The sequence below is a fragment of the Solanum dulcamara genome, chromosome 7 (assembly GCF_947179165.1).
Source record: "Solanum dulcamara chromosome 7, daSolDulc1.2, whole genome shotgun sequence".
In the NCBI taxonomy this organism is placed as follows: Eukaryota; Viridiplantae; Streptophyta; class Magnoliopsida; order Solanales; family Solanaceae; genus Solanum; species Solanum dulcamara.
In genome coordinates this window covers 24,563,388-24,589,711 of record NC_077243.1, presented here as the reverse complement: position 1 = coordinate 24,589,711, position 26,324 = coordinate 24,563,388, and the positions used below count along the sequence as shown (strand labels likewise).

General features: G+C 37.6%; 1 long non-coding RNA gene and 1 pseudogene across 2 annotated transcripts; one reads left to right on the top strand and one right to left on the bottom strand.

Annotated features, from left to right (window-relative positions):
- Nucleotides 1–568: 568 nt before the first annotated feature.
- Nucleotides 569–26,324, top strand: LOC129894625 (uncharacterized; annotated as a pseudogene).
- Nucleotides 4,777–11,918, bottom strand: LOC129896921 (uncharacterized). 2 transcript variants are annotated; one of them, XR_008768079.1, is made up of 3 exons: nt 7,438–11,918; nt 7,212–7,274; nt 4,777–5,024 (listed from the first exon to the last, which is right to left on the bottom strand). It is a non-coding gene; the product is annotated as an uncharacterized LOC129896921 (long non-coding RNA). The 2 variants fall into 2 exon arrangements; XR_008768080.1 differs by having other exon boundaries at nt 10,537–11,918.

The following is a 26,324-nucleotide window of genomic DNA, read 5'->3' as shown; positions in this document are numbered from 1 at the left end:
GTAAATCATCCACTATTATTGAGATAGTGGATCAATCAAATTCCTAAGTGACTCACTATTTTAGAGAAAGTAATTAAGTTGCGAACTTTTAGTGAAAAGGACTGTTAGGCTGAACAAAATGAGGATTCTACCATCTCTTAGGAAAGTTGCCAAATTTGCTAAAGGTGCATACTTTCTGTATAAGTGTCGAATGCCTTGCATTAGAATAAAATTTGATAAGGCTATTTTTTTATTAGAGCATGTTAAGTAACTGAATATAGTTAGTTAGCAGTTAGTTAATTAATCAGTAATTAGCTTCATTGATCCAGCTAGCTAGAGTGGTGTCAGAGTTAGTTAGAAAGGTGTTCGAGTCTGTTAAATGAGGTTAGTTATTGAGCTTGTTAGCTTGTGTATATATACATATAGATGTAGCCTTGTGTAGAACATACTGAATGAATAAGATTTTCAGATTCTCCCCAAATTCTCTTTTCTTAGATTAAGTTTCAATATGGTATCAGAGTTGTGAACCAGATTAGATTCAATTACTTAGTTTTTTTGCCATTGTTGATCATTTGTGGAAGTAGAGAAGATGATGAATACTAAAGATTCAGGAGCAGTTGTAGTTTGAGCTGATACTCTCAAGGATATCAAGAAGAAGTGCAATCATCCACTGTATCTTTATCCACCAAACATACCTGGGTGTGTTCTAACTATAGCAGAGCTCACAGGCATGGAGAACTACTCGCTATGGAGTAGTTTTATGTTGATCAATCTTCGAGCAAAGAGTAAAGTGGGATTTATGCTGGGAACATGCAAGAGGAGTGATTATAAAGTGGAATTGGAAGAATAGTGGGAAAAATACAACTATTTTGTACTTTCCTAGATTATGAACAGAGTATCAAATGAGATACTCAATGGGATCATGTATGCAGATGATGCTGCCACAGTATGGATAGATTTGAAAGAGAGATTTGACAAAGTTGAAGGATCCAGGATCTACCGTTACATAGAGATATATGCACAATAAATCAAGGTAATTTGACAGTATCTAGATATTTTACAAAATTGAGATTATTATAGAATGAATTTGATGTTTTTATGCATCCACCTTCATGTAACTGTGACAAGTCGAGAACCTATATAGATCACCTAGCATACCAGAGATTATTTGTTTTTTTAATGGGATTAAATAAAGTGTACAGTCAGGATAGATGCCAAATCTCGATGATTAGCCCTTTACTAAATGTCAATAAGACATATACAATGATAATGGCAGATGAGAGTCAAAGATTAACTGTAAGTATTCTGTCTGGAAAGGAAATATTGGAATCAATTGCCTTGTACGCAGGAAAAGGACATGTTCAAAGAAACAATGGGAGGAATTCTCAAATGAAGAAGAAAAACTGGATCAGGTCTATGACTAATGCAAGCTGCAGGGACATGTCAAACTTGATTATTACAGATTGAATGGTTATCCACCTGACTGAAAGTTTAAGAAGAAACAACATGACAATTTTGGATCTGGATATGATCAGAATTTAAAATTGAAGATGTAGTAAATGCAAAACACTGAAAGACCATATCTAGGCATAGCCAATCAAGTGAAAGTTGATCAAGGAGCAATGATGAATGATTCTTTTGCATCAGTTTACAGGCAGGAAGGCCCTCAACAAGGACTGCAAGAGGATCTGAATATTGTGGCTCAGCCTACTTTTACCCTTGGATAATATAAGAAGATTTTGAACAAGATAGACAAGGAAGAAGCAAGAACCTCGGACATAAATGTAGCAAATATGAAAGGTATGATTGACTCTATTACTACAGCATTGTCTGTAAACAATATTACAAAGAAGAGATGGATAGTCGACTCAGGGTTTACTTGTCACATGACTTCTAAGCTATATAGGTTGAGCTCAACTTCTAGTTTAGCAAGTTATCTGAATAGAGAGTTTCACTTGCCTAATGGAGAAACTACATCATTTACACATACTGGTAGTTGTAAAACACCTGATGGTGACTTGTTAAACAATGTTTTGGTAGTTCCTGCATTTAATTTTGACTTGCTTTCAGTATTACAACTAACAAGACAACTGCAATTCTCAGTTAACTTCTTTTCTGAATTTTTTAAGGACCTCTTCAATGGGAAGGTGATGGGGATTGGTAAGGAGCTAAAAGGGCCATACTATCTTTCTATCAAAAGTCCTATGGAGGAGGGAAGATAAATGAAATGTTGTTGATGGTACATAGTGGTGATCTAAATAACAAGCTACTATGGCACAATAGATTGCAACATCCATCAGCTAAAGTACTAAAAAAGATTGTCATTAACATTATAAGATATAAATGATGTGGGTAATAAATGTCTAGTATGCCCACTTGCAAAGCAGACTAGACTAGCATTTCCTTCAAGTATGTATAAAACTAGTAGTATTTTTGATTTGATCCACTTAGATGTTTGGGAACCATATAAGATGGAAACTCACAGAGGTTATAGGTACTTCTTGACTATTGTAGATGATAATTCCAGAATGACATGGGTTTATTTGATAAAATTAAAGAATGATATATATCTAATTTTAAAGTGCTTTTATGCTCTTGTTCAAACTCAGTTTTGTAAACAGGTCAAGAAGATGAGGTATGATAATGGTACTTAAGTTTTTTAATAAAGAATGTAATGATTTGTTTAGAGCTCATGGTATTATTCATGAAAGCAGTTGTCCATACACTCCACAACAAAATAGAGTTGCAGAAAGGAAGTATAAACATATACTTGAATTATTCAGGGCATTAAGGTTTCATGGACGTATTCTTCTTAGATTCTAGGGAGAATATGTTCTTACAACTGTTTACTTGATAAAGAGCTTGCCTATATCAGTGCTAAATGGAAAATTCCATATGAAGTATTTCATAAAGTCAAGGACAAACTTGATCATTTAAGAACTCTGGATGTCTTGGTTATGTTGCCAGGCTGCCTAGAGGTGAAAAGTTATCTCCTAGGTCAGATGCATGTATGTTCTTAGGATATTCAGTTACTCAAAAGGGATATATTAGATACAATTTGTGTAGCAAGAGATTGGTTGTTAGCTGGGAAGTTAATTTCAAAGAGGACATGTTTTTCTTTCCAAAAGATGGTTAGAAATTACTTTTCCCTCTTCCCACTTCCTGGTATGAAAAAAAAGAATGATAAGAATATTTCAACCCTTCTAAATGATGAAAACAATGATATAACACTACCTGGTAATGATGAGAATACTGTTACTAGATGTGATAATACCTCTAACTCAAGAAGAAACATTTCTTGAGATTGACATACATGATGATAATATGAATGTGCATCATGATGTGAACAATGTTGAGATTGCAAATGATATTCATAATGGTGCAAATAATGATAGTACTACTGATATTGTACCACATGCACCTGATCTCACTCAAGGATCAAGAAAGTCTCTTAGAATGTCATTACCACCAATTTGGATGAAGGATTATGTTACACAAGTATCAGGATCTAGTCAAATATGATGATAGGCTTTGGTGATGTTACTTACCAAATTAAAGGCCTGCTAGGTGATCGAAATCGCTCAGGTTAGTGAGGACTCTGGTCAACCTTATTCACTAAGGAAATACATCTTCTACAAGGATGTCTCCTCTAGCTATGCCACATACTTGTTCAAGTTCTCCACTGAGATGGAGCAAAAGACTTATGAAGAGGCTTTCAAAGATAAGAGATGGGTAGAAGCAATGAAACAGGAAATTCAGGCATTAGAAGACAATGGCACCTGGAGATAGTTAACTTACTAGCTGGAAAGTCTACCATAAGATGTAAATAGGTCATCAAAATTAAATATAAAGCTGATGGGGAGATTGAAAGATTCAATGCAAGATTAGTGGCTAAAGGGTACAACCAGACTGAGGGGATAGATTTTCAAGAGACATTCTCACACTGGTGAAAATGGTTATTGTTAGATTAATTCTATCACTGGTTGTTGCTGAACATTGGGTTATTCACCAAATGGATGTGTTCAATGCTTTTTTGCAAGGATATTTGTTTGAAGAAGTATACATGAAGTTGCCTAAGGGATTCAGAATTTAGGGGGATAATATGGTGTGCAAAACTAGTCAAATTCCTATTTGGACTTAAGCAGGCTTACAGATAATGGAATGCCAAATTGACCAATGCCTTAGGTACCTCAGGGTATATTACGATTCATTTAGATTATTCTTTGTTTACTAAGAGAAAAGGGAATAGGATAGTCTCTTAATAACAGGAAATGATGCTTCACTGATTGCAAAAGCCAAATATGTTCTCCATTGTCATTTCAAGATCAAAGATTTAGGGAAATTGAAATACTTCTTGGGGATTGAGTTTCTTAGGACCAGTAGAAGGATAGTAATGACTCAAAAAAAATATGCATTGGAGTGGATTTCTTTCCACGACAAAATTCCTTAGGTCGTGATGACACCTACTATAACCTACCAGTAGATAAGTCAACCCGTTAACCCGAAACTTCAAGTAATGGGTTTGATGGTAGAAACTAAATAAGAGTGGCGAATTATAAAGATAGGCATAAAAAATAAGAGGAAGTAAACCAAAATATGATACAAACAACTAAAGATGTCATGCCTCGGGAGGGTACCTTAGATGTGGCCGACACTCGAAAGCCATTTTTAGCCTTCAAGCAAACCACTTGGTCCAGTCACACTTTCATTCATTCACATTCTATCAGCGGAAGACTCTATTATGGGACTACTAACCATAATATAGGGCCAAAGGCCGAACAACCATCAAATCATTAATCAGCTAAAATAAAACTAATCAAAACGAACGAATCATCATTTCCACACTCTAGTCTATGAAGCCTCTATCAACAATCCAGGAGGTGCCAATGATAAGCCCATGACTACCAATAATCAAAAATAAAGGAGATAAAACAAAGCTATAGAGCTAATCTCGGTATCCTCCAGAAACTGGAAGGACTCACCAACTAGCTGAAAGTGAGGAGATCTTCAATGGTGCGCCGGTAGATGATCTCTAGTACCTGTCTCTGCATTATGAAATGATACAGGCCAAATGGCGTCAGTACATAGAATGTACGAGTACGTAAAATGGCCGAATGAAACAACATCAGAAAGAATCGAACCAATTCGAAATCTCAACTTAGAAAGAAGAACAACTCAATCAAGTGTCCTAAGTCTAAACAAGAATATGGTTTAGACAGGACCAATCACATACAATTCAACCCAAGCCGACTCAGAGTACTATCAAGACCTATATGGAAATTTCTCTTATCCGATAACCATCACTTATGAGCTAGTGAAAGTATAACAAACCGACGTTTTTGCCGCATCTATTCATATTTTGCCAGGGTATGAACGAATCAACCAATCATGGATCCAATCCAACCAAGTCCTATAATGTCAGGACAATAAATATGGGGAAACATCCGACTTTAACAATTTAATCCCCTCATATGTTTGGCGACGTAGTTATTGGATTCGAGTTATTACTTACTCTTACCCAATTCGGTGCTCGATACTCCTCCCAAAACGTAATTCTCATAAAACTCCATCCAATCAACTCAATCAAATCATATCGACAAGTCTCATTTACATCCTTATCAACTCATCAACTCTATCACAATCAAACCTCTCCCAATCATACTATCCGATCAATCCCAACCATATCTTTTAATAGTAGATTACATATGTATTTATGATAACATACAAACCTATCCAATCATTCCTCTATTCATTAAATAAATCTTTTGAGACTCAACACAACTCCAAGGTTCTAAATCAACAATTCAAAGTGAGAATTCACATATAAGGAAATTATCATATTTAGAATAGTCAACGTAGTTAAGAAAAATCAATGAAATATATATATTCAACCTCTCATCTCAATCAACTCATACCAACATCACTTTCTTGACTCCACAACATCAACATAATAAAAAGTTAGGATAATAGATGAAAAGACCTAGTTGGACATAAATCTATCATTAAACTCCATTCTTATGAACAATAAATCTCAAAGAAGATATAGGGCACATGAGCGTTCAACCCCCCTTTTTTACCATTAGCAAGAACTTGTTTCAGTTGCATATCGTAAGGAATTCGAACAACTGCCTCAAATACAATATCTAGAACTTTAACTGCCTCAGTTGAAGTTCTTGAAGCATTTTTTGTTGGCAATGGAGAAGAAGAAAAAGAGAGGGAAATTTCTAGGGCTTTTAGAGAGAGAGAGAGAGGGACTGAAAAATGGTCCAAAAACGTTCAAGGCTTGTGTATATATAATTTTGGAAAAATACCCAAATTGCCCTTTTTTCAAAAATCTGGAAAAAAAGAGGCTAAAACACTCTTGGCGCGATAGTAGCGGATCGCGCCACTGCGGCGCCAAGTCAAATTTAGGCTTAAAACCTGCAAATCTAATATTGGCGTATCGCGCGAAGGACCAAACTATTAAGGCTGTTTTAAGGCGCGTCATGCCCTTACAACGCCAAGCCCATATTTTCTGGGTTCTGGAAAATAGGCTTAAAAACCCTGCACATCTCCTAGAGGCGCACCGCACCAGAGACCAAACCGCTGAGGCTTGTTCCTGTTGCGATAGTAGCGCGTCGCGCCACTATGGCACCAAGCCCAGGTTTCCAGCAGCTGCCACCCAGGCCTGAAATTCCTACAGTACTAGTCCATCTTAGGATAGTTATAACTTTTGACTCTGAACTCTAAAAAGTACGATCTTGGTGACGATGGAAAGAAGACTCGAAGACCTTTAATTCAATAGGTCATGGGCCACTAGATCGTCCTATTTCAAAAGATATAGTCGCTAGAAGTCGACCCCTTATACAAACTCATTCTAAAACTTAGCCAGGACGAATTCTTTGGGCTTAGCTTGGTTCTAGGGATCCTTTATGACCCCACATCACCTCTAACACTCTTTAATTCCTTGGGAACTCATCCTAACTCATGCATACACTTCACAATAGTTGGGTTCGATTCTACACGTATACGAAGAAGGGTTCAAATCCTAGTGAAGAATTTTTTGGGGTGTTACAAAATTCCCTCTCAAAACCTGGAAGTCACAAGTACAGAGCTTCTACAAAATAAAAGACGAGTACAAGTCTCAAAAGTGGACCAAAAATATATACAACAACTGGCTAGCCTCAAAAGTCAAAAGACAGGTCATCCATACTGAAGGAGACATGAATGATCCAAAAACATCAAATGCTCACCCTATTCTCCGAAGCTGACAGCAACAGGCTCGATCTATCCATGATAGTAGCTGGTGCTCGGTCCTGTATCACGAAAGTAGATGCAGAGTGTAGTATGAGTACCAAGACAATAGGTACCGAGTAGGCATTATAGGCCGAATGAGCATAAAAGATAAAAACAATATGAAAAAGAGGAATAGTCTAAATAGGAATCAATATAAGCATCAAAAAGGGAAAAGAGTACTACCTATGAGAACTATAGTTAACTATACCCAACTAGGTTCCCATAAGTCCAGCAGAGACACTCGTGCACAAGTTAAATAAAAATCTAGATGAACCCTCATAAGCCCGCCGAGTACATAGAATAGCTACAACTACCAAGGCTAGGAACCAAGAATCTGCGATATCAGGAGCCAAAGTACTGTATCATTTTCAAACCCAGAATCTCCAAGAGTCAATCGATCTAGGGGTGACTTAGGGGTCAAGGTCGGGACTAGGACCCAGATGCTTACCCAAATATTTAAAGTGGCCAAGGCCGGACTGGGTATCCGGATGCTTTCCATAATACATAAGTGTAGTCGAGGTCGGGACTGGGTACCCGAATGCTCGCTGTAATACATCGGTATGATCGAGGCCGAGACTAGGTACCCAGATTCTCGTCATACTTGCAAGCCAGTAAAGGCTGAGGCTGAGTACCCAGATTCTCCTCGATAATTCAGAATGGAGGCCGGGACTTGGTACCCAGATGCTCACAGATAATTTATCCCATGATGGCAAACATTCTACTTCCCAACTAGAATACAACAGTACCAAAACTCTTTTCCCAAATGAGTCAACCGATATGCTGCCAAAACTAGAACCAAAGCGAAAGTCAATAATCACGAAATCTAGTATTGCCTACACATCACAAAAGTCAGTATTATACCGATTTATGGATGAGGATATTTTTAAGAGCAAGGGTAACACCTAACTAAGACCAAACTACCAGACACTAGCCCACTATACCATTCTACAAGGATCTAAGTCCGTCGGAGCGATGCCGGGGCATCTAAAACAAGTTTACATCCTATAGTAAGTCCAATATACTCCACAATATCAACAACATGCCATTCAACTCTCCTTATAATACTAACAAACAACGACAAAATACACATGCTTCTAAATATCCGAAAAACTCGATAACAAGCCTAAAACATAATTTCTAACAACTAAAATATACAACCAAACTACCCAATCCAAATTCCAAATATTTCATCATGCTTTCACTCATTTCAACTCAATCTAAAGAAAGGTAAATTGTAGCCTACCTGTAGGCTAAATACGCGGGCTCTAAATTTTTGTGACGGAGTTTTTCCCTTCCGAACTGCCTCGGAATGTTGTCACACTGTCAAAAATAGAACCATGGTGTTAATACAGTCGTTTAGACACTAATTTTATAATTTTTTAAGACGGACCAATTTTGGGGTCTAAAACGAGAATTATGGAACCCGCATACAAAATTTTGGATTTGACCTCCCAAACAGGTTCCAAACATCACCCCAAGCTCACAAATCATATTATAACATAATTTGGGGTGAAAAAATAATGAAAAATGATCAAACAATCAAAACCATTGAAATGAGTAATATACGACCATGGTAGATATAACTCACTCAAAATTTCAAATATTTATCTTATGTTCTCAAATCCTTTTCTCCAAGCCACTAAGGGCATTTTACGAGTCCTTAGCTATCCTGTAAACCTTTAATGCAATTCAAGAATTACCAACCAAAGCATACAACACCAACCTCAAAGGAGTTACATACTCTATCTGAATATTGGAGGATGAAAACAACCGAAACAAGGACACCCAGTGCAAGGCCCCAAATCCCAATCTTAATATTAAAAAAGAAGAACTCAAAATGAAACTGATGTTCTGGAACTGAACACTCCTTAATATTTCGAAAGCTTGACTTACACTCCTCGAACCACACAAAGGAAACATCTTGGCGAGTCAAACGAGTCAATGAGGCTGTAAAGGTGGAAAACCCTTAATGAATTATCTATAATACTCAGCTAATCCAATGAAACTCCAAATCTACGTAACAGATGTAGGCCTAGCGTAACCATAAATAACCTCAATCTTCGCCAGATCCACCTTGATATCCTCTATGGACACCATGTGTCCCAAAAATGCCAGACTCCAATCAAAACTCGCACTTTGAGAATTTAGCATAAAACTGCTGATCTCTCAAAGTCTGAAGCACAACCCTCAAGTGTTATGCATTTTCCTCCATACTCTGCGAGTATACTAGTATATCATCGATGAATACAATCACGAAGGAGTCAAGATAATGCCTGAATACTCAAGTCATAAGGTCCATAAAAATTGTGGGGGCATTTGTAAGCTCAAAAGACATTAGAAGGAACTCATAGTGGCCATAGCAAGTCCGGAAAACAGTCTTAGAAATGTCGACTACTCTAATCCGCAACTGGTAGTAGCCAGACCTCAAGTCAATCTTAAAAAACATGGTCTCACCCTAAAGCTGATCAAATAGATAATCGATACTAGGAATGGGGTAACGGTTTTGCACTATCACCTTGTTCAGCTGCCTGTAATCAACACACATCCGCATAGTCCCATCCTTCGTCTTAACAAATAGGATGGGTGCACCCCACAGTGACACACTCGAGCGAATAAATCCCTTACCTAGAAGATCCTTAAGCTGCATATTGAGATCCTTTTGCTCTGCGGGGGCCATACGGTAAGGTGGTATTGAAATGGGCTAAGTTCCCAGCTCCAAATCTATGGCAAAGTCAATATCTCTCTCTAGGGGTAGGCCAGATAGGTTTGTGCGGAAGAAATTAGTATACTCCCTAACCACAGGGACCGAATCAACAGTAGGGGCCTTGCTATACACATCACAGATATATATTAAGTACGCCAAGCACCCAAACGTAACTAGCCATCGGGCCCGCATAAAGATATGATCCCAGTAGGTAAGCGACTATAAATAACCTACCAAAAGACCGGGGAATAGCAGGCATATCTAATGTAACGGTCTTAGCATAACAGTCTAAAACCGCATGATGAGGGGATAACCAATCGATGCTCAGAATAACATCGAAGTCGAGCAGATCAAGTAAAATAAGATCTGCCCGAGTCTCATGCCCCTAAATAGTCACCGCACAAGATCTACGAACCTGATCCACTACTAAAGAATCCCCTATCAGGGTTGAAACATGCAACGAGATCTCAAGTGACAAGCAATACCCAGACGTAGAGAAAAATATATAGACACATAGGAATATGTGGAACCTGGATCAAATAAAGTTGAAGAAGTCTACTTACAAATAAAGATAGTACCTGTGATAACATCATATGATACCTCAGCCTCTGCCCTTATTCGAGCATCATAGAAGTGGCCTTGTCGGCCTCATCTACGAAAATTTGCCCTACCACCTGATTTGCCTTATTGGGAACCTCTCCGAACACTAGCGAGGTGATGTTACTGCCAATGGTCTAGCCCGGCCAGGACACTCCCTAGACCACTGCTCCAGTAAGCCACAATCGAAGCACCCTAAAGCTGAATGACCCGTGATAACTTTTTCGCGGTAGGAAGAAAGCAGACTTGATACCCTCGAGCTCTGCCTTACAGTGGAACCCCCCAAACATGGATGACTACCCTCAATTGCTGGAAAGGCGGCCTAAACTGATTAGCTGGACTGACCTTGCTGCTACCTATTATGCTGGAATCGCTAACGGGGCCTGTCACAACTATCATGACCTCTAGATTGGTACCCACTATAGCTGCCCTGATGTCTGGTCTCTTATCGCTGCCTCTTTGGGCCTGACGACGAATAATCTCGATCGTGCGGGCATGATCCATCACTTCTACAAAAAATGGCCCATAGAAACCAAATGCTCAGTCCCCAACCTCAGGTAAGGTCTAACATCATACCTGCTCCTCCTCAGTAGGTAGAATCATAGTGGCATGTCAGGAAAACTGATGAAATCTGGCCTCATACTCTACAATCGTTATGTGGCCCTGCTCCAACTGAGTAAACTGATCTCGGAGTCGGTCCCTAATACCCCTAAGGATGTATCGAGTTAGGAAAGCCTCTGAGAACTAGGTCCATGCCAATAGTGGCGACCCAACTGGCCTAGACTACAAATAAGAGCGCCATCACTGTTTGACCGCCCTTCTAAACTGGTGAGCAGTGAAGTTGGTGCCTCTAGACTCCACAAGACCTAAGGAATGGAGCTACTCTTGACAACTAGTGAAGAACTCTATAGCATCCTCACCAATAAGTCTAGAAAATATTAAGGGTGACAGACTTTAAAATACCCCTAACATCTTCTGATCCTATAATGACATCACACCCTCTGGAACTATTGGCGGGGGTGCAATAATTATTGGAGGTAGCTGAACCTCAGGTGCTAGCTGGCCGGGAGGATCTCGCGGTGATGGTATGCTAGCTACTAGGGTCAGGGCTTGTGTTACAACCCCAATAGCCGTGAGGAGCTTCGCAATCACTGTCTATAGTGCTAAGGTCATAATGGGTGCTGCTGGTGGTGGTCCCTCTAGCTAAGGAAGAATTGGAGTGTCCTGATGCTCCTCTACCAGCTTCGGCTCTATCTCTGAGTCGGGAGCTGGTGCTTTTCCCCTACCTATCCTACGAGGATGGACTCTAGGCCTGCCAGGCCTTGGTGCATTATCACGATCCGTGGTACCACGCGTACGAACCATCCCTGCAAAAGAGTGGAAAAAATGAGATTTTAGAAAATTAATAAGACATAACACTGCATGAAATGATATAACATAGAGAATGTGCCTAATGACATCCTGTAGCCTCCCGAAGACAAGGTTTGGACATCTCCGCACCCATTCACGATACTCTACTAGACATTAGCTCTGTACAAGTGAGATCAATGAACCTGGGGCTCTGATACCAACATAGACCTTCAAAATATCAAAATGGGCTCAGGACCTCTAAAAATTCAGCCAGCATTTCTTCTACACCAAAAATCCACTCCAAAACCCAACAGAGTCGTCGGAATTCCATTTCGAGCAAAGAAACTCCAAAAGTTGACCAAATCAAACCTTGTCTTAAAATTCCTCAAATTCTCAACTCAAGGCCTCAAATCTTCGTTACAATCTCAACACTAATTCCGTAAAGTCTCCTAAGCCAATCTCGATATTTCGTAGCTGCTGGAATCGATGGAATTCTGTTCTGAGACCTGTACCTCCGATTGACCCCAAATAACACTATTTTACATGAAAGCTTATGAAAACTCAAAATTTCTAAAGAGTTAGCTTCTCACAAGATTTTCTAAAAATCAGCACCCGGTATCAATCAAAAATGATTAGGGACAACAAAAGGAAGAGGTAAAATGATCATTTTACAAAATTTCTAAAATTGACCTTAAGGGTCATTATATTTCTGAAGTTGGATGGCTAATACAAGGATAACAATCACACCATTTGAATGCAATATGAAACTGACTAGTGTGGAACATGATGAAAGGGTTGATACTAATGATGATCCATTTGCAGATGTTACCAAATATCAAAGGCTTGTTGGGAAGCTTTTGTATCTCACAAACACCATCTTTATGTCAATTCATGCAGACACTAAAGTATCACATTGAAATGCAGTATTGAGGGTGATCAAATACATTAAAACAGAACCTGGAAAGGACTTGTTGATGAGTTTAGATAAGAAGTTCCATCTTTCAGGTTTTTGTGATGTAGATTGGGCTACTTTCCCAAATACTAGAAGATCTGTCACTGGTTTTCTTCTAAATTTTGGTGATACTTTGATCTCATGAAAATCAAAGAAACAAAGTGCAATGTCTATGAGTTCTGTAGAAGCAGAGCACGGGAGCCTAGCTACTTTAACTGTTGAGATAGTTTAGGTTACTATTTTATTCCAAGAATTGGGAGTGAAGCTCAGAGGACCAACTATTGTTCATTGTGATAGTAAGGCAGATATCCAGATTGCTGCAAATTCCGTATTTCATGAGTGCAGTAAACACATAGAAATTGATTGTCACTTCATTAGTGAGTGTTATGCCCTATTTTTATCGAGGTTAGACAAAGCACAACATATAGACTCTAAAAGGATTAATTATTGTATAGGATCGCCACCTAATTTATTAAGAAAAACCTATTTGAAGCATGACATGTATGACTCACGTTTCAATTTACGAAAAAACAGTTTAGATTCTAAATAAGGGTTTACATTATTTCAAAAGGAAGGTGTTAGGCATCCTCCGAAATCCACAAAATGTGGTACCCGACTAGACTTAATTTATCAAAAATGGAGGAGATAAAATTATTATTTGCAAATATAACACACACACACACACACACATATATATATATATATATATATATATATATATATATATATATATATATATATATATATATATATATATATATAAAGAAATATGTACTAAAATTGTATAAAAATACATGTATAAAAGAGTATGTATCAAGTAAGTAATGTATGTTATTGTCAACTATGTGTATGAAAATATGAGAAAAGACGATATAAATGTATAGAAAAAAGAATAGTTTTTATGCAATATTAAAAGAATTGCTATATATTAATATGAACCAAAGAGAACTCTTTTACCATATAAAAAAAATATTTTGTAATGTGTGAAAAGAAAAATATTTCTGTTATGGAAAAAAAAGTATACTAAAATAACATTTTTAACTTACAATATCAATGAGCGGATAAATTATGAAAAATATTTTTTTAAAAAAGATTATTTAATATTGTCTAAAAATGTGAATTAACTAATTAAATAGTTAAATCAATTAGATTTCTTTATGTGAGTATTTACAGCCTAAGTTTTTCCTTACGTCAATAATATATACAATAATAAATTAAAAATAATATTTGAACTTTATTAAATTCGAATAGCTTCAGAAAGCAATTCTGGGTTGGGTACCTGTAAAGACACTTATTAGAAGTATTAGTAAGGTATAAATAATAATAATAATAATAATAATAATAATAATAATAATAATAATAATAATAATAATAATAATAATAATAATAAAATGTCTTATAAACAAGGAAGACCTTGAAAATCGACGATAATTTTTTCATCGACCAATTTCAACTTGTAATATATAATACATAATGTAAACTTAAATTAAAATTTTCGTCTTTTAAAATACAGAGGCCTCAAAAACTGACAGAGAAATTTTTTCGTTGACCAATTTTAATATAAATTTAACTAGCAAACATCTAAGATCGTAACAAATCAACACAAAGCCGTTCATGAAGTTCACAACCAAATAACAATAATAAACATTGCATGCTAATGGAAAATTAGAATTATTGCCCAACAACAACCAACAAAATCAAGGCAGCAACATCAATAAAATAAAAAAAAGCTATCCTTCGATCATAGTGAATAACAACGAAAATGATAAAATAGTGACACAAAAGCAATAACAATAATAAATGATCTAAAAGGAAAGATTTAAAGATGGGGCTCACCACAATATTTTACAAATAAGAAAGTTAAGCCAAATTTTCAAATGAACCAATTAGAATAACTTAAAAATAATTATAATAAAGAAAAATCTAAGAATATATGGTTGTGCTTGCTGGAAAGAGGTGACGTTAATGGAGAAAAAGAATGAACCGACCTCCGGAGCTTCATTTCTTTTTTCGGTGAGATCAAATATGTCACAATTCCGGCCAGATCTGATTATTGGTTTGTGCTCCTAGCCGGAGTCGAGTTCTAATGACTGCTCTGGTGTTAGGTTTATCGGCAGTGATGAGTAGATCGGTGAAAATTCTACCGGAATCCAATAAAACGCTTGTGTCGACAGTGATTATATAAGCCATCGTAAGAAACGTTGCTATTCCAATACGAAACTCTCTAGCAAAAGTGCTTTTTATAGCTTCCAATTTGGAGTATTTGTCGATTCTGCTCTTTGAAATTGCTTCATTTACTTTCATATCCATGTGTTCAAAGATTTTTCCATTTTAGTGAAAGAATCAATTGCACAGAGCTCTTTCCCCCATATTTTCTTTTAGTATTTCTCCTTTTCAAGAGGACCTCGCGACAGGAGTTTGCTCGCCGGAGATTGGGTTGTGAGGGGGAAATGACTGTGACATAGGTATGGGGTGGCAATGGTTTGGGTGAATAAGAAGATCCAGTGGTTTTTTGGTTGAACTTGTGGAGGCAGATTGGAGAAGAAAGGTGAAATGGGTGGGGTGGCGGCTTTGGTAAGAAAAAATGGGAGAGAGTTTAGAGATAAGCGGCTAAGTAGAAAAATGGAGTTTCCCCCCTCCCCCGATGAAATAACGAGAATAGTTTTTATAAAGTAGTAAAAGTGTAATTTTTGATTTAATTTTAGCATCATTTCATTAATGGAAAGAGCGGAGAAGAAAATCCAACAAAAATCGTGTGGGGCAGTGTGTTGTTGAAGGAGAAAAATATATGTGGAGAAAGACAGAAAAATCAAAATGGATCCTTTGCTGGAGAAAAGTATGGGGAACTATTAAGTGAGAAGAGAGAGTTTGAAAAAATTTGTGTGATTAGTGGATTAGGTAAAATTATATGAAAAATTTGTGTTACTAGTGTGATAGATAAAATTATGAAAAAATTTAATATTTATCTTGATTTCTAGACTATGCTAAAAATACTAAAATAAATATGAACAAATATAACAAATGACATGTAAAATGCAAATTAACGAATTGTGATAAAAAATAACTATAACTAAAAATTTTAAAAAATAAACAGATAAAATCATCATCTAACGATAATTATCGATAAAATTAATTTTAAAATTATAAAAATGCAATTTTGAACTATTTAACAAATAAAATTTTTAAAAGTAAAAATTTTGAAAATATCAGACCAAAATTTGGTGTCAACTATTCCGACTTTCTATATATGCAGACAGTGCTAGAAGTATAATTAATGTAAAAATAATATATGTATTGATATGTAACACAAAAAAATAAAAATATAAAAAATATAAACGATATTTTGAAAGATATACTATGTTGTAAAGAATAAATTACAGTGTTATATTGTGTACGTTTGTTGATGACTATAAAAGTAATGTGACTATTAAAATTTTACAATGACAATAAATGGATAAGAATTCTACTGTTTACGAAACTAAGAATGTTTATCCATAAATTATTAAAAAGGAAAAAGATGAGAATAAATTAATGAAAATTCTAAAATAAGGATAATTATTAATAATTTGTTTTAAAAAAACTAAAAAATGTGTAAAAAAATATTTTGTGCTCTTTAACGATCAACAACAACAACAACAACAAGCCCAGTATAGTCCCACCATGTGGGGTCTGGGAAGGATAGAGTGTACGCAGACCTAACCCCCACCTTGAAAGGTAGGGCGGCTGTTTCCGAAAGACCCTCGGCTTAAGAGAGAAGAACAAGAGAGGAGAAACAAGGAAAACAAGACATAGGTGGAACTATAAAGTGAAATTGAAAATTAATTACGATAAAGTGAAATATCAATTGTTTAGTGTTGTCTCTTCAAATGAGGTTCATTGGCAAGGAAAAGTATGTCTTAGAACGTTGATGATGACACTGAAGCGCACAAGTTTACTTTTGTGTGTGTAGGGGGGGATTGACACTGTATATGCTGCTGCTAGGGCACATTTTTTACTATGCTGCAATTAAATTATGAGGAGTTGATGCAGCTATCCATTTTAACATCAGTGATTATGAAGAAGGTATGAAGTAGATGAACAACTTTACCAAAGAAGAATTTTTGGAATATAGGGGGGTCACTCTGCATAAAATGGACGATGGGAAACACGTATGGGGTGGGAAGTATATCTATAATTTGACAGTGAGATAGAAGCTGCAAGGGCATACGATTATACTGTTATAAAGTGCAATGGAAGGGACACAGTTACCAATTTTGAGCTAAGCACATGAGGAAAGGGTTTTAGTTGAAAGGCTGATTTTGGAGGGGCAAGTCATAATCTTGATCTAAAATTAGGCAAATCTCCCTCTTCCTATGCTGATTGCTGATAATCAACATGGAAACACTAGACAAATGGGAAACTCCCAGTGCCAACATGGATTAAACGATTTCCTAAACATAGAAAAGTCAATGAGGAATCTAACACTCTAAACACCTCATAATTCTTCCAGGCAACATGCATAGGTATTCCAATCATGATAGAAACACCTTAAACACCCTCATAATTCTTTCAAGCTAAGTTGCTCGGACTCTTCAAAAATATTGTCGGATGTGTCGGATCCTCCAAAGATGCATCCGACAAGGATGCGGGAGAATTTTTGGAGGGGTCAGAGCAACATAGCTTTCAAACAACATGCATGAGTATTTTGATCATGCTACTATTCACCAACTTTGGCATGGCTTAATTTACTACTACGCCGCAAAAACTATACAAACTCTATATTTTAATTTACTATTCGTAAACATTGAATTGGGCATTGGAACCTCAAGTTTTTTATTTTTATTTTTGGGATATAATCAAGTACACTATTAAAGTTTAGTTTATATTTCTAGCTTTTGAGACTAATAAATATTAGGACTGCAAATTAAGCTAAGCGAAGGGTACTATTGGAACAGAAACTAATGGTCCTTATCCAGAAAGAGGGAACCAAAACTGATGATAATCTATTTGTATCTAACTGGATAAGTTAATACCCACTTAAAAGCTGAAAATCGAGGTTAAACTAAGTAGAAGACGAACTGTGTGGAAGATCAGGAGGTCCCAAATCTTATCAGTAAGGGCAAAAGCAAGAGTTTAATCACCTGGCGAGAGTAATGTTCAGCATCCCTTTTCATGGCAGCCGTTTCAACTCTTAACGATCAAATTTTGATAATGTCAATTTTGAGCACAGAGAGCCAAAATTGGGTGTCAACAGTTTACCCCTTTTCGACTGAAGATGACGTAGAAGTCTTTGGGCGAAAATATTGACATGCATCCAACTTTGCTCGACAAAAGTTTATATATATATATATATATTATTTAAAAAAATGAATAAATTGATTAAACTCTGATTCGGAGTTGCCTTCATACCTCGAGCCGCATGAGGATCAGGCCATGTATAGTTTGAAAGTTGAGGCAAATAACCTCTCGTCTTGTTATTTGGAGTTGACAACTCTGGTCCTAGTGAAAGATTTTATATGTTCCCGATGTCTCTTCCAATATTGCTCTAATATCGAGTTGTGATAGTTGGGAAAGAAAGATTGTCCGCTTGCTGGAGAGAAAGAATGATTACTTCCTTGTGATGATCGAACTCTGCATCGAGCTTCCTACATATTTCGAGTGTCATGAGAAAAGTTAATGTAGTTCAAAAGGCAAAATTGTGGTAAATTTTGATTGACTCTCAAAATTGTCCAGTGTTGAATCGTGATGATGATATTTTCTTTTGTGATAATAGTAGAAAGAATTTAGTTCAAATGGAGGGCTGAAAATGTGATATAAAGGGCCTTCGACTGGCGAGGCAAGCATGTAATGTAAAAGGCCTTTTATTGGAAGGACGACAAAAATGTAAAAGCTAGAGTGTGGATACCCGCATTAGCAGGTGGGTGCATATAAAAACATATTGAAATACCCGCATTAGGAAGTGGACGCCTATAAAATATACTGTAATATCCGTATTAGAAGGTGGGTCCTTGCAAAATGTACTGAAATACCCGTATTACAAGGTGAGTGCCTATAAAATGTAATGTAATACCCACATTAGAAGGTGGATGCCTATGAGATGTACTGAAATACCCGTATTAGAAGGTGGGTGCCTATAAAATATAATGAAATTTTCGTATTAGAAGGTGAGTGACTATAAAATGTAATGAAATACCGACATTAGAAGATGGGCGTCTGTGAGATGTATTGAAATACCCGCATTAGAAGGTGGACGCCCGTATTAGAAGGTGGACGCCGGTGAGATGTATTGAAATACTCACATTAGAAGGTGGGCACCTGTGAGATGTGTTGAAATACCTATATTAGAAGGTGGACACCTGCATTTGAATTTAAAATGCCTGTATCTGGAGGCAAAAAACATGAGTTTTTTTGTTTTTATTTGTGTAAGAAATGTTGAAAAGTAAACAAGACAGAATCACATCTTGACTTCAGTTTGTACCAGCAATTAACATTGTGCATAATAATTCTTATAGTTTCAAGTGGTACCTCAAACATACCTATGTGTCGACACAATTTGTTTGTCTTCAAAACAAAGTTTGGAATTATATTTGTCCCTCATGTTTCAAGTGCCCTCACCACAAAGAAAATCCTAATTTTCACATATTTGAATATTTTAATTTTAGGACATTTTGAAAAGTACGCTCACGCTCAAAAAGATATTTATACATGCAATTATGATACCATAGGCTTGGACTTCACGTAAATCTCCATTAATGTGAGAACATTTGAAATGAAATCTTGTAGGGCTTGTAATGTAGGCTTAAGGAAGGGTAAGATATTAATTTGGGATAAAAGTGGCTTAATTCCTTCTTGAGAATTGCACTATATTTGTGCTTTCAATGTTTTTATACTTTTAGCGATTGATTCTCATTGTTGTTCCTTTCTTGCGTATTTTGGACTTCTTTTAAATCTTAACTTGTCTAAGTTTTTCCCTTCTCATTATTTTTTGAAGTTTCTCCTATTTGTTTGGAGTATTCTTCTCTTTTGTTGCAATTTTGCCTGCTTGAACTTGTGGAAGTTTTCGACTTTCTTTTCTTTTGAAGTCATTCTTACATCCTAAACTTTGAAGGAATTTTTAATTTTTATCTTTGACAACTTTGAACCTTGATTACTATTTTGTAACTCAGATATCTTCAGTGCACTCCAAAAGGTCAGGCCAAGAGAGAGATAGTACATATATGTTATGCCTCGGGAGGGTACCCTTGACGTGGCCGGAACTCGAAGACCATTGCTGGTCCCCAAGTGAACCACCTAGTCTAATCATACATCCGTTCATTCAATCAATTAGCGAAAGGCTTAAAATATAGAAATAATTTAGTGGGCAACTCAAATCATCAATCTAGCTCAAGGAAGAAAGGCCATGGGCCAACAAATCGAACTCCAATTTATGTCATTAAATAGTTTGACAAGAACAATTCAAGAAAATAAAATACTCAATCGACCCATCATTATCTAGTCTATGAAGCCTCTATTACTACTATCTAATTGACGCCAATGACAGGTTCATGGCTACCTCAAATCAGAATGAAAAGTCTAAACTCAACGCAAGAATAATATAAGTGGTATCCTCCGAATATAGGGGAGGACTCACCAATAAGCTGAGTGTGAACAGATCCTCAATAGTGCGCCTATTGATGATCTCTTAAACCTGTTTCTGCATCATGAAATAATGCAAGTCCAAATAGACGTTAGTACATGGAATATACGAGTATGTAATATAGCAAAATGAAACATACATCAAGGTAGAATAATATCAGTTCAGATATCTCAAATCATAAAGATAAGAGAGACTCAATCAAGGTATCATAAGTCTAAAGTAAGAATACGGTTTAGACAGAGACCAATCATATATAATCTAATTCAATCACATACAATCCAATTCAATTTAGTCACATACAATTTGATCCAATCCTATCATATACAATTCGATCTAATCCAATCGTATACAATCCGATCTTGTACAATCAATCACATACCATCCAATCCAATCGAATCATATTCAATCCAATCCAATCCAATCATGTATAATCCAATTCAATCTAATCCAATCGTTTACAATCCAATCACATAACATCCAATCCAATCCAATCATATACAATCAAATCAACAATAAAGTCAAAGGACTCAACTCAATAAATATGTAAATTAGAATTTAGCAATGTTTTACAATTCAACTCAATCATTTACAATCTCAGTCAAAACAATTATATCATGCACAATCCACTCAATAAGGGAGTTTCTCTAACCGACAAATATCACCTATGAGCCAATGATGTACAACAAGCTGACATTGTTTCCACGTCCGTCCATACTTTGCCACGGTATGAACGAACCCAATACCTGTGTTGCCAAACATAGGGGGGATTGAACCGTTAAAGTCGGATGCTTCCCCGAGAGATTTATCCTGACATTATAGGACTTGGTTAGATTAGATCCTTGATTGGTTGATTCGTTCATACCCTGGCAAAGTATGAACGGGCGCGACAATAACGTCGGTTTTTGTACTTTCACTGGCTCATAAGTGATGGTTGTCGGTTAAGAAAAACTTCCAAATCAGTCTTGATAATACTCTGAGTCAGAGTGAGTTGAATGGTATGTGATTGGTCCCGTCTAAATCATATTCTTGTTTAGACTTAGGATACTTGATTGAGTTGTTATTTACCTTGAGTTGAGATTCTGAGTTGATTTGATTCTTCCTTGATGTTCGTTGTATTCGACCATTTTACATACTCGTACATTTTATGTACTGACGCCATTTGGCCTGCATAGTTTCATGATGCAAAGACAGGTATTAGAGATCATCAACAGATGCTCAATTGAAGATCCACATACACTCCTAGATAGTTGGTGAGTCCTTCTAGTTTCCGGAGGATGTTGAGCTTTCTTGTATAGTGTGTTGTCGTTCCCTTTATTTTGATTATTGGTAGCCATGGACTTGTCATTGGCACCTTTTAGACTTTGATAGAGGCTTCATAGACTGGAGTGTGGGGAGGTCGAACGGTTATTTTGAGGAGTCTTAGTATATTTGTTTGTTGAATTGATGAATGTTTGGCCTTCGGCCCCCCATATTGTGAATGATATTTCATTAATTGAGTTTCCGCTAAGAGAATGTAATTGAATGAATGTGTGACTGGACTAGGTGGTTTGCTCGGAGGTCAGAAATGGCCTTTGGGTGCCAGTTATGTCTAGGGTACCCTTCCGGGGCGTGACAAATATGGTTTCAGAGCACAGAGTTCAAGTGTCCTAAGGAGTCTATGAAGCCATGTCTAGTAGAGTCTTGCTTATGAGCGTGTTGTGCACCACACGTATAATCAAGAGGCTATATAACATTAGGAATTGTTTCCTTTCTTTCATACTTTGACTTCGTGCGATAGAGTTAACTTTATAAAACTCCTTTCTAATTCGTGCATTTGTATGTTATAGATAATGCCTCCAAAATGTACTGCCATCCAGAGAAATACCAAAAATACAGAGATACCTCAGTCTGAGGTACGCCCGGCAAGGGCTAGAGGCCGACCTGCAAGATATGCGGAGGCACCCCAAGTGCCTGCTACTCCGCCTACAACCACATCAGAGGCAGAATTTCAAGAGGCAATTGCAATGTTTACGCAACTAATGGCTGGATGAAATGGTAACTAGAGTTCGCCGACTCTTAGCTCTAATTCCCAAGAGATGTGTGTTTCCACTAGAATTAGAGACTTCCTAAGGATGAATCCGCCAGTATTCATGGGTTCTAAGGTTGATGAATACCCTCAAAACTTTATTGATGAGATGTGAAAAATTCTGAAAGCTATGCATACTACGGAAATTGAGGGTGTTTGAGTTGGTGTCTTAGCAACTCAAGAATGTGGCAAACATTTGGTATAACTAATGGGAGCAAGGTAGAGGTAAGGATGCTGAACCTGCTAGGTGGGATGAATTTGAGGGAGCCTTTCTTGACCACTTCTTTCCTCGAGAGTTGAGGAAAGTGAAAGAGGAGGAATTTGTAAATCTGAAACAAGAAGGTATGACAGTTAAGGAGTATAGACTGAAGTTCATCCAGTTGTCTAGGTATGCTCCATAAATGATCCCAAATATGAGGTCAAAGATGAGTAAGTTCGTCTTCAGATTAGGGAGGCATGTGAAGAAGGAGTGCAAAACAGCATTGTTGATCTCAGATATGGATATTTCCAGATTAATGGTGTATGCTCAATAGGTAGAGGATGAGAAAAGAAGAGATAGAAAAGAGCACCTAAGCAAAAAGGTAAAATTTGCGGGCCATGAGAGTGAACAGAGGCAAAACAAGGGCAACAGGTCCTTCTTCCAGAAGAGGCCTCCTAACTATGCCTCATCTACCACCAGTGCACCTATGCTGCAAAACAAGTACGATCGGCAGGGTCAGAGTCGCCAGAATTTCAGACCCTAGGGTTCTCAATCACAAGCTAGCATGGGTCATGGTTTGCAAGGGAAGCCACCATGCGGCAAGTATAGTAGGCTCCACTTGGGAGAATACAGAGCGGGAAGGGTTGGTTGTTATAAATGCGGCCCAATAGACCATTTTTAGAAGGAGTGTCCAGCATGGGGGAACAGAGCCCAGTTCTCTACCACTGCACCGCCAGCTAGGGGTAATTAGAGAGGCACTACTTCAGGTACGAGTGGAGGTACAAACCGCCTATATGCCATGGGTAGTCACCAAGATCAGGAGAACTCTCCAAATATCGTGACGCGTATGATTCGAGTCTCTTCTCTTGACTGTTATGTTTTGATGGATCTGTATGCCACCCTATCCTTTGTAACTCCTTACGTGACTAGTAAGTTCAATAAAATCCCTGAATGTCTTAGTGAGCCTTTCTATATAGCTACCCCTGTCGGTGATTCTGTTGTAGCTAAGAAAGTCTATAGAGATTGCACTGTGTCAATTCATCACAGAGATAGCTTGGCTGACTTGGTTGAGTTAGACATGGTTGATTTTGATGTGATCCTTGGCATGGACTGGCTCTATGTCTGTTATGTCTCTATTGATTGTAGAACTCAGATGGTCACATTCAAATTCTCGAATGAGGCTGTCATAGAGTGGAAGGGTAGTCTTATTGTGCCTAAGGGTAAGTTTATTTCATACCTTAGGGCCAGGAAGCTAATATCAAAAGGGTGCATTTATCACCTTGTCTGAGTGAAAAATGACAATATTGAGTCTCCATCCCTTGAGTCAGTTTCGATTGTCAATGAGTTTTTGGATGTCTTTCCTGAAGATCTGCCTGAAGTCCCTCCTGATAGGGAGATTGACTTTGGGATTAATATTCTTCCTGATACCCAGCCTATCTCGATTCCTCCTTATAGAATGGCCCCAGCTGAGTTGAAGGAGTTGAAAGAACAGTTGAATGACTTGTTAGATAAGGGATTCATTAGGCCGAGTGTCTTACCATGGGGTGCTCCAGTCTTATTCGTGCGAAAGAAGGATGGGTCCCTTAGAATGTGTATTGACTACAGGAAGCTGAATAAGGTCACCATAAAGAACAAATACCCTCTCCCCAGAATAGATAATTTATTTGATCAACTTTAGGGTGCCACGTGTTTCTCAAAGATAGACTTGAGATCCGGCTACCATCAGTTGAAGAAGAGGGAAGGTAATATTCCGAAGACTGCTTTTTGGACTCGTTATGGCCACTTTGAATTTTTGGTCATGTCCTTTGGGTTGACAAATGCCCCCACAACTTTCATGGATCTCATGAACTGGGTGTTTAAACCATATCTTAATATGTTTGTGATTGTATTCATAGATGATATTCTGGTCTACTCCAAGAATGAATAGGAGCACGTCTATCATCTTAGAGTCATTTTATAAACCTTGAGAGAGTGGGTATAGTATGCAAAGTTCTCCAAATGTGAATTTTGGCTTGCATCAGTGGCCTTCCTAGGCCACATTATATCTGGAGATGGTATTCAGGTTGACACTCAAAAGATTAAAACGGTGAAGAATTGGCCTAGACTCACATCCCCGACAGAGATAAGAAGCTTCTTGGGTTTGGCTGGCTATTATCGAAGGTTTGTAGAGGGATTCTCATCCATATAATCATCATTGACTAAGTTGACTCAAAAGAAGGCTAAGTTCCAATGGTCCGATACCTGTGAGGAGAGTTTCCAGAAATTGAAGACCAAGCTAACTACTACTCCTGTTCTAGCTTTGCCCGATGGAACAGAGGACTTTGTGGTCTATTGTGATGCATCCAAAATTGGTTTGGGTTGTGTCTTGATGCAAAGGGGGAAGGTGATAGCCTATACTTCAAGACAACTTAAGGTTTATGAGAGGAATTACCCAACTCATGACCTTGAGCTGGCAGTTGTGGTGTTTTTTTTTTATGGGAACAGACCCTACACAAGGCTCCCACCTCTCATGCACAGTCAGGGGTTGAGCAACACCCCTAATCCTTAACATAAATAATCAAAATAAAATACAAGGAGGGGACATAAACCTTACCTCTGATCCTATGGTGGTTCATAAGTCGGCTAACCTATTAAGGTCGGCTAACTCATCCCCGATACAAAAAAGAGACTAACTATAACTAGAAAGCAGTAAACCTGTAAGAGGACTCCTCTCGGTACAAATCAACTAAGAAAGCATAAATGAGGGAGACTCTTCCCTTCCATGAGAATATAAGAAAGCAGCCTGCACTAGTCCTATTCAATTATGCTATGACTCAGGCATAGCTATATTGAGGAAGAACAAGTATACGAACCTTCTATCTCACATGGGTTGGGGAAATTCTTTTCATCTTTGCTCTTTTTAGACATGTTGTACCAAGTAGGTCCAAGGAAATTTGCAGCAACAACAATCGCAGCTAAGGGGGATGAAATGATAGGAAGTAAATATAGCCATAGCAACCAGCTTGCTTGGGATTATAGTTAAGGAACCTGAGGGACAGAATAGGTATAATATGCATTTTGTATGTGGTGCAGCCCTGACTTGAACAGATGGTTGGATGGTTCCAGTGTTGTCTACTGATCCGGGGGGTACCTGCATATCTACAAATAAACCAAGCAAGAGTTCAATGCAGCCTTGGCCTAGATATTTGACTGAAGGTGCCTTGGACTTTGGAAGGGGCCATTGTTGTTGTTCAATGTGCCTGCACAGCAGCAAGTAAACAAACAGAGAGTTCCAGGTGAAAGTTGAATAATCAGCATTGTGTTTGTTGGAGCTCCATCTTCTTGTCTTCTCATCAACGAGAGCAGTCAAGGAGTCCCAAAGGACTTGGATGAAAGGGGGCTGTTGCAGGTGTTGGATGAATACAACAGGTATGCATGGATAGTTGGTGGGATTAGGAAAGGCCCTTGCAGTAGTGGCTGTTATGTCCCTTTGTCTGTGACTTTGTTTACCTGCATAGACAAGCAAACAAAGAACCAAGCAAGTGTGATAGTAGTGGGGGTTGTTGCAAACCTGTAGACAGCTTCTTGTTGCCTCCAATGGAGAGATGA